The sequence below is a fragment of the Microtus pennsylvanicus genome, chromosome 1 (assembly GCF_037038515.1).
Source record: "Microtus pennsylvanicus isolate mMicPen1 chromosome 1, mMicPen1.hap1, whole genome shotgun sequence".
Lineage (NCBI taxonomy): Eukaryota > Metazoa > Chordata > Mammalia > Rodentia > Cricetidae > Microtus > Microtus pennsylvanicus.
Genome location: NC_134579.1, coordinates 160,745,305 through 160,753,475, shown reverse-complemented (window position 1 = coordinate 160,753,475; position 8,171 = coordinate 160,745,305).

Genomic DNA, 8,171 nt, shown 5'->3' with positions numbered 1-8,171 from the left:
GATGAGAACCTGTGGATTCCCTCCAGACTAATGTGGTTTGATACACCAAGACCGCCCCCTTGAAAGGTTGCTGTGAATACCCCCAAAAATTACTTTGCCCAATAAACAGCAGGAATCAGTTTGGAAAGAACTATATTGTTTATAGATGTTTCTTTATATTTAAAGTGGGTTATGCTATAGAGATGCATACTTTACATTGGTATATTTTGGTATTTATACAAATTTAATGTCAATTTTGTTATACTGCATATATGTATATTTCTGCTCTTGATTAAGGTATTGTGATTATGTAGTTCCTGTTTCATGAAAGTATCTGCTAGACAATTTTCAAGACACAGGAAAAAAGTGACTAAAAACTGCCAATATAGGTAGAACTGTCTTTGAAATTTTCCTGCTTCATGGAAAAGTCTGCCAGAAACTATGGGCCTGTAGGGTGAAGATCAATGCTCCAACAGTACTAAGAACTTTGGGTTACTGTCTAGGTAGTGAGCAGTGATTTAATTGATACAGTTTCTATGTGATAATTTCAGGGCTGAGCAGCCAGGGACTAACAAGTTGCCTCCCAGCAACATGATTATTTTTCCACTTTTTTTCCACACTAAAATGCTTTTATTAATTCATTTTATTTTTAGAATGAGGGCAAAGATTTTGTGTGTATGTGTGTAGATTTGTGCACATAAGTGTATGTGACCAGAGAGATCAGAAGTATAGGATTCCCCTGAAGCTGACTAAGTGGATTCTGGGAAGTTACCCCCAGTCCTACACAGGAGCAGCAAACGCTCTTAACTGATGAGCCATACCTCAGCTCAACAATATTTTGTGCTTCAAATAGCTAACAGGAATTTATTCCTCCCCACTTCGCCTCTACACATTTTACCCCTCCACTTTCAGCTTCCCTTCTGTCGTGCTGCCCCAGGATATTTCTTGCAGCCTCTGAAGCAATCTTGATTTCTTTTGGAGCATTTAACACACATAACAATTATAAGTTAGTTAATGGAATTATTTGTTCTATAGCAATCCCCCTGCTATATAAGCTTCATGACTCTTTGAATGATAATCTGAACCACAATATTATGCAAATGAGGCGAAACTGGGGCTGGAGAGAATGCTCAGTGATTGACAGTGTTCCCTGCTCTTTCAGAGGACCAGAGTCTGATTTCCAGCACCCACATCAGTTAGTTAGCAATCTCTGTAACTTCAGCTCCAGGGGATTGGAAACCATTTTCTGACCTTCCTGGACTCCTGCTCCCCTCTTCACATACATACAAAAACACATACCAAAATAATGTAACATGATCTTTAAATTATGAAAATGTAAATTATAGCAAATGAAAGATGCTCAGATTTGGGTCTAAAAGTGTGATTACCACTGCCAGACATTTCTATATTCTAATTGAGGCCCTCTTGCATAATTCTGATTTTGTGTCTCAGGAGTCCTGGAAATAGGCACACAAAAGCAAGGGCATAAGATTCCTGAGTTGAAACACTAAAGATTACCTACTTGCCACTGGAGGGTGGCTGCTTCTAAATAGAGTTGTCTATGAATATCTTAGTCTGGTGAAATGTAAACCTAGAGTTTCCAGACTTAAGAGACATTTCCCCCGTCCTCTTAAATTGAGGGTAACATAACTTCACCAAGCATCGTTCTAAAGATATATGAAATAGAATCTGCTTTATCTACTTCCTGAAAATTGTAAGTGTTTAATGTAGCAAGAATGATTAACAATTATACTGAGTAGCAAATCTAGTAGCTGTTGAAATTTAGAGAGGAATCCTAGCACTTCTCCAGAAAGGGTCTAAACAAGAGTTGATGCTTCAGAGGGGTTGAGATACAGAGATATGTTTTCAGGGTAGGCGCAGCAGGTGAGTTTATGCAGTGGCATCGACCTAAAAATTCCTATCTTATGTTTGAGCTTTCAAAATATGTGCAACTTTCCTCCTCAAAATACAGTCAATTTCCATTACATGGGAGTTAGTTAAAAATAAAAAATTAACCCCACTGTCAAACTACTCAATCCAAGGTTATCCTGAGGTTCTGGGTACTTATAAGTTTGAAGACGCTGCTGTACAAACAGAGTGATAGGCAGTCCAACGACGTCAATATTACAGGACAACTTGTAAATAATATAAATGCATGTCTCTACCCAAACCAATGGAATCAGAAACTCTGGGCCTAGCAATTCTCCTATTGCAATGTTGATATACCCTAAACTGAACCACTGCCAGCATGTAGGAATCACTTCATTATCTCCTTGGTGAAAATAACAGGGCCCTGTTAAAGCCTGGTGACTTTAAAATGAAGCCAAAATTGAGAATAAATCACAACAGACATTATTTTCCGCACACACACACACACACACACACACACTCACAAACATGCAAGATCACAGATAGACACACACAGAGAGACTCACACAGACTCATGCACAGACACACACACACACACACACACACACACACACACACAACACACATACACCTACAGAGACAGACACACACACACATACAGAGAAAACACACACATACACACCATTTGCCTGAGGGAATATTTTGATGACAACAGACAAAGCTAGTCATCCAGTATGGATCAAGCAGATGTGGTTTATCTTTTACAGCAGTCGTGGTACCATGTCGTTTTCTCAAAGGAGACACTAAAATATTAGATTTTTTCCACATGCTTAGTATTCACGTTGCATGATTAATTTCCTTTATATTTCAGTGAGAAATGCTGTCATCCTTGTATTTCAGAGTCTTGTTTTGACCTGTAGTGTAATTGATTCCTTTAAAAAGCTTTGCATTTTATACATGAGTCCTGCTGAGTTTAAAGACAATGCTATGGGTCCACAATTGCAGAGGTAATTTCCACCTTACAGCTAGATTTACTCATGTTTTAAAGTGCTACAAACAGACAAATAACAACAACAAAAACCCTTTATTCTTTTTAAAGTGAATAGCCTTCTGATGGCAGACATATCTGGTCAGTCAGCTCTGTGATATTCATCTTTTTGATATCAGCACTTAAAAATAGAATCCCAAAGTCATGCAGATTTCTTTGATAAGTACAAGGCCGGAGACTAGAAGGGAAGGGATCATCTACAGCCAGCATTCTTGTCTTATGTTTCTCCTACTTTCCAACTTCAGAAAATAAGAAATAGTAGCTAGCCACCGTCATTTCCTGACAATAGAGAGAGCAAGACCAGGCTGATGAATGCTATGGCAGACTTCCTAAGAGGCAGCTGTTGCAAGGCTCTGATGAAGGAACAGCCTTTTCTTCCATCTCCCAGCACTTTCTTTACTTGGGTTCATGGCACGGGTGATAGATTGCAGGAGTGTAAAGTGCTGTTTGGATCTCTGCTTGTCAGAGAGCAATGTCGTGTCACCAGTATGAATCCTGCTGAGAGGAATTGACTGCCTGGAAAGAGCTCACATTTCATTTTGGATTACTGCTTGTGTTTGTTGAAGGCTATTGCTACCACAATGGTTAACATCTCATTGAGTTCAGATAGCTCAGATGAAAGAAACCTGGTACCATCCTGTATTTAGTGAGGATGTCTATTTTTAAAGGAAGAGATTTCCCACCACAAACTAGGCGTGTTTAAAAGCTATATAATGAAGCAGAAGCCACAAGAAAATCTCAGAAAATATTAATTCAATTTAAATATATTAAGTTTTATTAGACAGTCACTATATTAAAATAGTACACTGAGTTTTATTCAGTTTTCTGCATTCAATGTCAGAGGCTAAGTTAGAAGGGAATTTGGTCTAGCGACCAAACCAGCAATTATTGGAATGAAACAGGAATGAGAACATCGGATCCTGCCATTGGCAGAATGACGACAGCATTGAGAAGGAATGTTCACATTGATTGGCCTTAACACGAACCTAGTAAGATTCAAAGACCTGAGCATGAAGAAGGTGTGCAGAGAGACTACATTCCATGTCAAATGGTCAGCCTCAGAGGTGAAGATTTTATTCATTTCATGAAGTATATCAGCTCTAAGGTACACAGCTAGAATGTTTGCTATTAGATTCTTAACCTCAGTTTCAGGAAGCCATCAGCTAGAGGTTTCTTATATATGGCTAAGACTCTACCCTTTCCCTACATCCCAGATAATAAGTGAAAGATGGTTCTCTCTGCATGGCAGAGGGCATGGAAACTGACTGGAATGACATGCTTCCTGGGGCTGCACAATGCGAAATGTCACACCCCTTTTAGGACCAATGGAAACAATAGAACTATAAATTATTGTGTTTATGGATTTAAGATCAACATATTTTAAGATACTGTTGAACATGTTAAAGTTAGCATATCACCATTTAATAAAGTTATCAGGAAATACTTTGTGAACTGTTGATTAGACATTGATAAGACACAAATATTTGTAAGACCTAAGGGAGTATTTTGCTAATTTGTGACATTATTTTTATGGGATACAAAAAGAACTTTTAGTATTTTGCCAGATTCTATTATAAGCTTTTTCCTCTCCTCTAAGGAAAGAGATGGAATCTGATTTCTTAGACTTTAGGATATGCTTCCAAATGTCATTCTTGCTTTGATTGGGGTGAAGTAGAATGTCTCACTTGTGAAAAGGCCCAGCAGGTCTGGTTTTTGCTATTTTCCAGCCTGTAAACATCAGTGTCTTCTGGGCAGGCAAGATGACTTCATGTCTTCCTTGAGCTAAATCTTTGCCTTTATGTGCTCAGTTGTTCAGTAGGCTCCAAGACAGGTTGTTTGTCTTGCTGTTAGTGTGTTCACAAAAATCTGCATGCAAACCCAAAGAGGAAGCACCACATACAAGGTAGAAAATTTCTACACGGTGCCGCCATCTTCCAGCTGCTTGCTTGCAAAGAGGAATGTCTTCCTAATCCTGGATCATTGGCTTGACTTTCTCAGTAGTATCCATGGGCTCAAGGTTGGTGGATTTCCCTCATTATTCTAGGGACCCACTTCAGCTCTTTTGTCTCTGGAAATCTTGATAGTTTGTCTTGTAAAATTCAGGTGTGGGGTGAGGAGTTCTATGAACTCCAGGTGACTTTGCTTTCTAAGTTTTACTTCCGGGCTGCTTCAGGTGTACATTTATAGAGGTTGGGTTGTCTAACGAAAGGTAAACAGCTACTTTAGTCAAACACTGCCAATTTCTCTATCAGATAGTTGGGCCAATTTTCAAGCCCATGTATGTTGATGGAGGGAGGGCCTGCTTTTCGTCCGGGGCACCTAGAATAATCACAAAGAAACTGTATTCATTAAAATTGCTGCCTGGCCCATTATCTCTAGTCTCTTATTGGCTAACTCTCCCATCTTGATTTAACTCATTTCTAATAATCTGTCTATCACCACAAGGCTGTGGCTTACTGGGAAAGATTCAGCATGTCTGACCTGGCAGCTCTATGGCAGTTCTCTGCCTCTGCTTTCTTTCTCCCAGAATTCAGTTCTCTCTTCTCTGCCTACCTAAGTTCTGCCCTATTAGGCCAAGCAGTTTCTTTATTAATTAACCAATGAAAGCAACACACAGACAGAAGGACCTCCTACACCACATGTATCCAACTACCAATTTTCCCACAGTTCAACCAACCAATTTTAAGTTAAGAATTTAAATTCTTTAGGTTCACCTATTGTAGACTCCGTGACCCCTATTTATGGCTAGAAACCAATTATGAGTGAGTACATCCCATGTTCATCTTTTTGGGTCTGGGATACCTCATTCAGGATAGTGTTTTCTATTTCCATCCATTTGCATGCAAAATTCGAGAAGTCGTTGTTTTTTACCGCAGCGTAGTAATCTAGTGTGTATTCCATACTTTCTTCATCCATTCTTCCATTGAAGGGCATCTAGGTTGTTTCCAGGTTCTGGCTATTACAAATAATACTGCTATGAACATAGTTGAACAAATGCTTTTGTCATATGATAGAGCATCTCTTGGGTATATTCCCAAGAGTGGTATTGCTGGGTCCAGGGGTAGGTTGATCTCAAATTTCCTGAGAGACTGAAACACTGACTTCCACAGTGGTTGCACAAGATTGCATTCCCACCAGCAATGGATGAGGGTACCCCTTCCTCCACAGCCTCTCCAGCAAAGGCTATCCTTGGTGTTTTTGACTTTAGCCATTCTGACAGGTGTAAGATGATATCTCAAAGTTGTTTTGATTTGCATTTCCCTGATTGCTAAGGAAATTGAGCACGACCTTAAGTGTCTTTTGGCCATTTGAACTTCTGTTGAGAATTCTCTGTTCAGTTCAGTGCCCCATTTTTTAATTGGGTTAATTAGCATTTTAAAGTCTAATTTCTTGAGTTCTCTATATATTTTAGAGATCAGACCTTTGTCTGTTGCGGGGTTGGTGAAGATCTTCTCCCAGTCAGTAGGTTGCCTTTGTGTCTTAGTGACAAGGAAGGTGAACCCAAGGAAAAACATATAGTTATCCTCTTGGCTAAGGGAAGTAGACAAAATTGCCAGGGAGAAAATTGGGATCCTGGGGGTGGGGTGGGATGGAGGTAAGGGGAGATGGGGAGAGAAAAGGTAGAAGGGAAGGAGGGGGGACTTGGGGAAACAGGAGGATTGGGATAAAGGAAGGTTGGATAGGGGAGCACAGAACCACAATTCTTAGTTAAGGGAGCCACTTTAGGGTGGGCAAGAGACTTTACCCTAGAGGGGCTCCCAGGTACCTAAGCTGAGATCCCCAGTTAGTTCCTTGGGCAGCTGAGGATAGGGAACCTGAAATGACCCTAGCCTATAGCAATACTGACGAATATCTTGCATATCATCATAGAACCTTTATCTGGTGATGGATGGAGATAGAGACAGAGACCCACACTGGAGCACTGGACTGAGCTCCCAAGGTCCCAATGAGGAGCAGAAGGAGGGAGAACATGAGCAAAGATGTCGGGACCACGAGGGGTGCACCCACCCACTGAGACAGTGGAGCTGAGCTACTGGGAGCTCACCAAGGCCAGCTGGACTGTTACCGAAAAAGCATGGGATAAAACTGGACTCTCTGAACATGGCGAACAATGAAGGCTGATGAGACGCCAAGGACAATGGCACGGGGTTTTGATCCTACTTAATGTGCTGGCTTGGTGGGAGCCTAGCCTTTTTGGATGTTCACCTTCCTTGATATGGACGGAGGGGGGAGGACCTAGGACTTACCACAGGGCAGGGAACCCTGACTGCTCTTTGGACTGGAGGAGGGGGAGAAGAGTGGGAGGAGGGGGAGAAGAGTGGGAGGAGGGGGAGGGAAATGGGAGGCTGGGAGGAGGTGGAAATTTGTTGTTTTTTTTTTATTCTCCTTTTATCAATAAAAATAAAAAAAAAGAATTTAAATTCTTGACAGGGTAGCAGGGCAGAGTCGGTGGTGTATTTATGCAGAAGACTTGAGTGTTTAAACTTATCTTTGTGCGATCCAGATGTTCATTCCAGATGTGCGATCCAGATGTTTATTCCAGATGTGTGCTCCAGATGTTCATTCCAGATGTGCGATCCAGATGTTCATTCCAGATGTGTGATCCAGATGTTCATTTCCAGATGTTTATTCCAGATGTGTGCCCCAGATGTTCATTCCAGATGTGTGCTCCAGGTGTTCATTTTTCCAGATGTGCGATCCAGATGTTCATTCCAGATGTGCTATCCAGATGCTCATACCAGATGTGTGCCCCAGATGTTCATTCCAGATGTGTGTTCCAGGTGTTCATTTTCCAGATGTGCGATCCAGGTGTTCATTCCAGATGTGTGATCCAGATGTTCATACCAGAGCTTGTTCACAGAACTGTGGTCGCAACAGAGAGAGACTGTTCAGAAGTTATCAGATCTGTTTTTTCCCCTTCTGGCGGGATGACACCATCCATACGCCATGTTGTAGGAGACAACTCATGGGCTCTAATGCGCTAGATCACTGCTGCTCCACTGGTAACATTAACTGTCCGTGCCATGCCTGGCTTAGGTTCTTGCATTCCCAGAAAGAACACAGCTTTCATAGGGCTGTAAAACAACCAGACGGGGGTTATAATTAGCAGAGTGAATTAAATGTTATAAGCACATGGAAGAAGCCATAACCAAGTTCACCTGGACACGGTGTGTCTGAAGGATGGGAATATGAAGGAGGAGTATCAAAACAAGGTTTCAGAGAAGTGCTGATTTTATGGAGAGTATGAAGAATAAATTGGGTATTTCCTGGCAGA